This window comes from Triticum urartu, chromosome 3A (assembly GCF_056163025.1).
Source record: "Triticum urartu cultivar PI428250 chromosome 3A, HENAU_Tu73, whole genome shotgun sequence".
NCBI classification, from domain to species: Eukaryota; Viridiplantae; Streptophyta; class Magnoliopsida; order Poales; family Poaceae; genus Triticum; species Triticum urartu.
The window spans coordinates 434,936,524-434,945,428 of record NC_141875.1 but is presented as its reverse complement, the minus strand read 5'-3'; positions in this window follow the sequence as shown (position 1 = coordinate 434,945,428).

The following is an 8,905-nucleotide window of genomic DNA, read 5'->3' as shown; positions in this document are numbered from 1 at the left end:
CCCCCTCCCCTAGTCCAATTTGGACTCCCCATGGGAGGGGGCGCACCACCTCCTGGGCTGCAGCCCTCTCTCTCCCCTCAGGCCCACTAAGGCCCAATACTTCCCCGGGGGGTTCCGATAACCCCTCCGGCACTCCGGTTTTCTCCGAAATCATCCAGAACACTTCCGGTGTCCGAATATAGCCGTCCAATATATCAATATTTACGCCTCGACCATTTCGAGACTCCTCGTCATATCCGTGATCACATCCTAGACTCCGAACTACCTTCGGTACATCAAAACACATAAACTCATAATACCGATCATCACCAAACTTTAAGCGTGCGGACCCTACAGGTTCGAGAACTATGTAGACATGACCGAGACTCATCTCCGGTCAATAACCAATAGTGGAACCTGGATGCTCATATTGGTTCCTACATATTCTATGAAGATCTTTATCGGTCAAACCGCATAACAACATATGTTGTTCCCTTTGTCATCGGTATGTTACTTGCCCGAGATTCGATCGTCGGTATCTGAATACCTAGTTCAATCTCGTTACTGGCAAGTCTCTTTACTCGTTCTGTAATACATCATCCCACAACTAACTCATTAGTCACAATGCTTGCAAGGCTTATAGTGATGTGCATTACCGCGAGGGCCCAGAGATACCTCTCCGACAATCGGAGTGACAAATCCGAATCTTGATCTATGCCAACTCAACTAGCACCATCGGAGACACCTGTAGAGCACCTTTATAATCACCCAGTTATGTTGTGACGTTTGGTAGCACACAAAGTGTTCCTCCAGTACTCGAGAGTTGCATAATCTCATAGTCATAGGAACATGTATAAGTCATGAAGAAAGCAATAGCAACAAACTAAACGATCATCGTGCTAAGCTAACGGATGGGTCAAGTCAATCACATCATTCTCTAATGATGTGATCTCGTTAATCAAATGACAACTCATGTCTATGGTTAGGAAACATAACCATCATTAATTCAACGAGCTAGTCAAGCAGAGGCAAACTAGTGACACTCTGTTTTTCTATCTATTCACACATGTACTAAGTTTCCGGTTAATACAATTCTAGCATGAATAATAAACATTTATCATGATATAAGGAAATATAAATAACAACTTTATTATTGCCTCTAGGGCATATTTCCTTCAGTCTCCCACTTGCACTAGAGTCAATAATCAAGATTACACAGTAATGATTCTAACACCCATGGAGTCTTGGTGCTGATCATGTTTTGCTTGTGAGAGAGGCTTAGTCAACGGGTCTGCAACATTTAGATCCGTATGTATCTTGCAAAGCTCTATGTCTCCCTCTTTGACTTGATCACGGATGGAATTGAAGCGTCTCTTGATGTGCTTGGTTCTTTTGTGAAATCTGGATTCCTTTGCCAAGGCAATTGCACCAGTACTGTCACAAAAGATTTTCATTGGACCCGATGCACTAGGTATGACACCTAGATTGGATATGAACTCCTTCATCCAGACTCCTTCATTTGCTACTTCCGAAGCAGCTATGTACTCCGCTTCACACGTAGATCACGCCACGACGCTTTGCTTAGAACTGCACCAACTGACAGCTCCACCGTTCAATAAAAACACATATCCGGTTTGTGACTTAGAGTCATCCGGATCAGTGTCAAAGCTTGCATCGATGTAACCATTTACGACGAGCTCTTTGTCACCTCCATAAACGAGAAACATCTCAGTCCTTTTTAGGTATTTCAAGATGTTCTTGACCGCTGTCAGTGTCAAAACCGGCGGATCTCGGGTAGGGGGTCCCGAACTGTGCGTCTAGGCCGGATGGTAACAGGAGGCAAGGGACACAAAGTTTTACCTAGGTTCGGGCCCTCTCAATGGAGGTAAAACCCTACGTCCTGCTTGATTAATATTGATGATATGGGTAGTACAAGAGTAGATCTACCACGAGATCGAGGAGGCTAAACCCTAGAAGCTAGCCTATGGTATGATTGCTGATGTGTATGTTGTCCTACGGACTAAAACCCTCCGGTTTATATAGACACCGGAGAGGGTTAGGGTTACACAAAGTCGGTTACAATGGTAGGAGATCTTCATATCCGTATCGCCAAGCTTGCCTTCCATGCCAAGGAAAGTCCCTTCCGGACACGGGACGGAGTCTTCAATCTTGTATCTTCATAGTCCAGGAGTCTGGCTGAAGGTATAGTCCGGCTATCCGAACACCCCCTAATCCAGGACTCCCTCAGTAGCCCCTGAACCAGGCTTCAATGACGACGAGTCCGGCGCGCAGATTGTCTTCGGCATTGCAAGGCGGGTTCTCCTCCAAGTACTTCATAGAATATTTTGAACACGAAGATAGTGTCCGGCTCTGCAAAATAAGTTTCCACATATTGCCATAGAGAGAATAATATTTACACCAATCTAATCTGCTGACGTATTCCGTAGCGTGTCACACCACGGCCAAGCCTTTATCCAAGTCGTTTCATTATCCCACCTCAGCGCGTCATGCGAGGCGGTTTCCTTGGCACGTCTTGTTAAAGCAGAGATCGTGTCCCGTTATCCCGGGATTCTCATCAATACGGGCGTGGGTAACCCAACCGCGCCATTGATTACGGTGCTTGGAGATAAGCGAGTTTAACCAGGCTGGTGGGGACATGTAGTCGCGTCCACCCATATAAGGGGATAAGGATCCACCTTTTCACCTACGCCTTCTTCAACCTTCGCCTATCCATTCTTGCGTACTTGAGCTCCAGCGCCCAAGTCCGCACTCCCCACCTCAACCTTCTCCAGCCATGTACGGAGCGGGAGGCAAGTGGATGGTCTCCTCCGTCACGGAGGGACACATCAAAAAGCTGAGGAAAGCCGGATACCTATCTACCGACATCGCGTACCGGCTTCCCGAAATGGGGCAGCTCATCCCCACCCCTAGGCCCCATGAGAGGGTGGTGTTTCTCCCCCATTTCCTTCGCGGACTGGGCTTCCCTCTCCACCCATTTGTCCGGGGGCTCATGTTCTACTATGGCCTGGATTTCCATGATCTAGCCCCAAACTTCGTCCTCAACATCTCGGCGTTTATCATCGTGTGCGAGGCCTTCCTCCGCATCCGCCCCCATTTCGGCCTATGGCTCAAGACTTTCAACGTCAAGCCGAAGGTGGTGCGCGGCAACCAGGCGGAGTGCGGAGGCGCCATGGTGGGCAAGATGGCCAACGCCCTCTGGCTCGAGGGCTCCTTGTTGGAGACCCTAAAGGGGTGGCAATCGGGGTGGTTTTACATCACCGAGCCGCGCGACACCGAATGGGTCGCACCCCCTGAGTTTCGATCCGGACCCCCTACGCGGCTCACCTCCTGAAAGGAGACGGGCCTGTCGTGGGGTAAGAAGAGAGAGCTGACCGGACTCCAAACATGCGTCCAAACCCTGGTGGACAAGAATCTCAAACTTGTCAATGTAGTCCAGGTTATGCTCATCCGCTTGATCCTCCTGTGTCAACAATGGGCTTTCAACCTGTGGGAGTTCGACCCGGCGCGGCACCAAACTCTGAGCAGGCTCTTTGACACGATGTACGAAGATGCCTGGAAGGTGCTTTTCAAGGGCGCCGAGGATCCCGCATCCGCTACCAAGGATCGCAGATTCAGTGCGCAGCATCATGCTCTTGCGGTAAGCTGTTTTTTCCTTTTACAGGGTATCACTTTTTCATAGTTTGACTCCATACGGGATCTAAACTCCCTTACCTTTGACAGGATTGGCAGGTGACATCCGGACAGATCAACTGTCTGGCTCCTTTGCCCAAAGGCCCAGCGGACGCTCGCTTGGCGAAGCTGCTGGTTCCAGCACCCTATGTGGTGCTGGAGAAGAAGGCCGCAAAAAAGGCCGCGGGGACTCGAAAGAGTGCCCGACGCCAGGAGGTGTCGGATCCCTCATCCGACGGTTCCGAGGCGCATTCCTCCCGTGAAGACGAGGAGGAAGAAGAAGAGACCTCTCCCCCTCCAGCGGGGGGAGAGAAGAAAAGGAAGGCCGCCCTCTCTAGGGAGGCCGGAGGGTCCAAGAAGGGGAAAACCCTTCCTCCAGACTACTCCACCGACGCCGATGGCGGCGGAGAGGAGTGGCAGCCCAGGGCCAAGCCCCTGACAAAATCGTGAGTATCCGGATACCAGAGTAATTCATAGTATTCGTTTATTGCACAACTTTCCCTTACGTCGAATATGTTTATGCAGCCCACCCGGACTCCAGGAGTAAAGGGGATGAAACCCCTCAGGGCTCCAAGCCCGGCTCTAGGCCGGACACTGCTCCGGAACCTTCAGAGGTTCCAGAGTCCGGCGGCGGACCTCCTTCCAAGAGGAGCAAGTCCACCGTGCCGGTGGCCCCCGTCCAGCTGGAGGCGCCGGACAATGTGTTGGAGGCGCTCCAAGGCGCCTCCATCGACGAGGAGCACCGCACTATTATGAGTGCGGTGGTCCAGAAGGTTCAGTCCGCCAAGAGTGGACTGACTGAAGCTTGTACTAGCCTTTTAACAGGCTTTGAGGTAAGTAAAGAATGTGTAAATAATATTACCACATAGACAGTAGCCCCTGATGCTCTGTTTGGCGTTCGGGAGGAAAAGCCGAATAGAGGATCAAATAAAATTCGCAGGAGTCTAACAAAAATGAGTCAATATGCATGTGCAGGCTTCTCTGCTTGCGTCCGCCGCACTGACTGCGGAAATGGACACGCTAAAGCAGAACCTCGAGCGGTCCGAGCAAGAGCTCGGGCGTGCCAAGAAGCAGCTCAAGGACAATGAAGGTGAGAAATACCTTGTTTTTAAATATATATAAAAAGGTGCAATTGCAAAGAATGACAGGATTATCGTGGCTATTGTAGGGGCCACGTCTGAAATGGCGATCCTTAAGCAAGCGCTGGTCGAGGCCGAGAAGAGGGCAGCCTCGGAGCGCACCGAGCGGGAGAAGTATGAGGCCGAGGTTGGCAAGGTGCGGCAAGAGCTCCAGGCTCTCATGGAAAAACATGAGAGTTTGGAGCTTGACTCAAAGACGCGAGCGTCCGAGCTCGCGGTGGCTATTGAAAATGCCAAGCCTGCCAAGGCTGAATCCCAGAAGACCCTCCAGGAGTTGGATGAGGTGAAGAAGATAGCGGCGGGTAAGGCATTCTTTATGCAAAGCAAACACATAAACGTGAGTTACTTGTTACTTACCCGAATCCGGAGCTCTCTAGGAGCGTTCGCAGATCTTCCCTGGAGTGTGTCCGATGCCGCCGTATTCTATCGAGCCGAGGAGGGCAGCTCGACGGAGAAGGTGTTCTGGTCTCAGTACGCTAAGGCCGGACACCCCGTGCCCCTGAGCGACCAGCTGAAGCAACTGGTCGAGCTCCACAAGGCGGCCGAACAAGCCATGAAGGGCCTCATTGTTCGGCTGTGGCCTGGAGGGGCTCTGCCTGGGAGCTATTTCGGGCTGGTGCGGCGGCTGGTGGAGGCCTGTCCAAGGCTCGAAGTCATCAAGCGCTCCGTCTGCATTGAGGGTGCCCGTAGGGCCCTTGCCCATGCTAAGGTGCACTGGGGCAAGCTGGATGCTGAGAAGCTTGTGAAGGACAGGCCACCACCGGGGAAAGAGCATCGCAAGCCCGAGAATTACTATAAGGATGTTCTGAAGGGTGCCTGCCTTGTGGCGGATGAATGTTCTAGGGATGTAATTTTTGAGTGAAACTTGCTCGTTTTGTCCTGTGCGCTGAAAACTTGTTTATATGCGCTAAGCAATGCTGTTGGAATTTAAAATATTACCTTATGTGCGGCTGTTTATCAATTCTGAGAGATGGCGAGTTGTCGGCTTCTGCCCTCGTGCCGCTAGTGCTGGGGTGTTCGGGGATAAACCTGAGCGCTCTTTTTCCCATGTTTGGGTCCTTCGAGGGAGGCGCTCAGCCCAACGAACAAGGCAATCGGACTATAATGCGTGAACACTCTCACTTAGCCATAAAATTCTATAATTTTAAATTTTGGCGAAGCCCCTGGTATTCGGAAGACCGAGTTCAGGGCGCTATCCATGCCTTGGCCGGACAGAGCCGGCTCCTCGCCCTAAGCGGCATAAGTCTTTAGGAACTCGAAAAAACCTCTCGAACAGCGACCAGCTCTCGCTTCATCATGACAGTCAGTTTTAGCTTTCTCCACTGAGGTGCTCGACCCAGCTCAACTGGGGCACAATCGCAGTGGTTCTCCTAGTGCTACCTTAGCCGATATAGCGGAACGTAAGGCACCAAAACATAGGAGCCGGGCAAACCCAACTATTGACCCAAGACTTGATTCGGAGCTGATGCATATAATGCTATAAGTTCGGGGTGCCGCACTTGTTAAAGTGTTCGGACTTTTCACACCATATTGTTGGGTACTAAAGCCCTTGGCGTATTTTGGCCGTACCAACATGTACGGGTGCAACATGTCGTTAAGGAACATATATAAAGAAAAAAGGTAATGCAAAAATAGACGAAAGCTATGCATTGTTTATTAAAAAGGCAGAATGATACAAGTAATGCGATAAGTGGAAGGTTGGACTAGTTTACATGTCCGTTCCAGGGGCAAGCTACGGGATAGTATGCGGAACGGGTATACTGCTCGTGATAGAGACCACCTGGGAGTTCCGTAATGCGGCGTGGCTTGTCCGCTTCCCTGGTTCTTGCATCATTTGTGAGGCAATTGAACTGCCGAACAGGCCTTCCGAACGATGGAGTCTTGAAAGTAAGAGAAAATTCAAAAAAATCAGCAGCCCCTGGTATGGTTTAAGCCGTGTTTTTGGCGTGCCGTGATGGTGCCCCTTCCCCTGTGCCCATGGTATCTCTAGAGCGTAGTTATGTACGCGAAGTACTAGCGTCGCCTTTTTGCGAGGGTTGGGGTTGGGGCCGCGTTGCTACGCCTGCTCGGATCGTGCCAGGAGGTCTTGTTGTAGGTTACTCCGGGCGCGCTTGACGGTGTCCGGTCGTTTAGTGGCCGGACTGGAGAACTGCCTGGAGAGGCTGCTTTGTACTTCCGCTGCAAGGGCCGCCGTGTGATCCTCCGTTCGGAGGGAGCGTTCGGTGTTTCCATTGACCGTAATTACTCCTCAAGGGCCTGGCATCTTGAGCTTAAGGTATGCGTAGTGCGGTACCACATTGAACTTAGCGAATGTGGTTCACCCGAGCAGTTCATGATAACCACTGCGAAACGGGACTATGTTAAAGATTAACTCCTCGCTTCGGAAATTATCCGGAGATCCGAAGACCACTTCAAGTGTGACTGAGCCTGTACAGTTGGCCTCTACACCCGGTATTACACCTTTAAAGGTCATTTTGGTGGGCTTAATCCTCGAGGGATCTATGCCCATTTTCCGCATTGTATCCTGGTAAAGCAGGTTCAGGCTGCTGCCGCCGTCCATAAGGACTCTAGTGAGATGAAATCCGTCAATAATTGGGTCTAGAACCAATGCGGCGAATCTGCCATGACGGATGCTAGTGGGATGGTCCCTTCGATCAAAGGTGATCGGGCAGGAGGACCATGGGTTGAACTTTGGGGCGACTGGCCCTACCGCGTAAACGTCCCTTAACGCGCGCTTCCGCTCCCTTTTGGGGACGTGGGTTGCGTATATCATGTTCACCGTCCGCACTTGGGGAAAACCCTTCTGTCCACTGTTGTTCGGCGGCCGGGGCTCCTCATCGTCATCGCTATGCAGCCCCTTGTCTTTGTTTTTGGCGTTTAACTTGCATGCCTGCTTGAACACCCAACAATCCCTGTTGGTGTGATTGGCCGGCTTTTCGGGGGTGCCATGTATCTGGCACAAGCGGTCGAGTATTCGGTCCAAACTGGACAGGCCCCTAGGATTCCTTTTGAATGCCTTCTTCCGCTGACCGGATTTAGAGCCTCTGAATCCGGCATTAACTGCCGTATCCTCAGCATTGTCGCCGTTAATGCGGCACTTCTGCTTGTTGCGACGCGACCTGCCACTACTGTCCCTGGTGTCTGAATTACCAGGGTTGTTGGTCATATTGTTTCTATGAGCAAGCCAGCTGTCTTCTCCCATGCAAAAGCGGGTCATGAGTGTCGTGAGTGCTGCCATAGATTTCAGCTTTTCCTGTCCAAGGTGCCGGGCCAGCCACTCATCACGGATATTGTGCTTGAAGGCTGCTAGGGCCTCGGCGTCCGGACAGTCGACTATTTGATTTTTCTTTGTTAGGAACCGTGTCCAGAATTGCCTGGCCGATTCCTCTGGCTGTTGAATTACGTGACTTAGGTCATCAGCGTCTGGGGGTCGCACATATGTGCCCTGGAAATTGTCGAGGAATGCAGCTTCCAGGTCCTCCGAACAACTGACTGATCCCGTTGGCAAGATGTTAAGCCAATGCCGAGCTGGTCCTTTAAGCTTGAGTGGGAGGTGTTTGATGGCGTGGAAATCATCGCCGCGGGCCATGTGGATATGAAGGAGATAATCCTCGATCCATACCGCAGGATCTGTTGTGCCATCATATGATTCGATGTTTACGGGTTTGAAACCCCCGGGGATTTGATGATCCATTATTTCGTCTGTAAAGCAGAGTGGGTGTGCGGCGCCTCTATACTAGGCTATATCATGACGTAGCTCCAATGAGCCTTGTCTACTGTGTTCGGCCCTGCCGAATTTGTGGCCGGCGTGACGGTTACCATCTCGAGCCGTGGGGCGCCCACGCGATCCGTAGATCGATCTTGTTTGCCTTGCCTTGTCCTCCAACATGTCTCGTAAGTCCGACGCATATTCCCGTGCCTTGGTACGGGGTGCGGCTTGAGTGGAGGGCCGAGAGGCCTCTCTGTCGCGGCCACGAGGTGGTTGGTCGGCCGCATCAAGTGCTTCCTCCTCTAATCGGGGTAGCAACCTGCGCTTTGGGTAGCTCTTGGAGGGGCGTTCGAGTTTATGCTCTTCGGCCGCAAGGACTTCAGTCCAT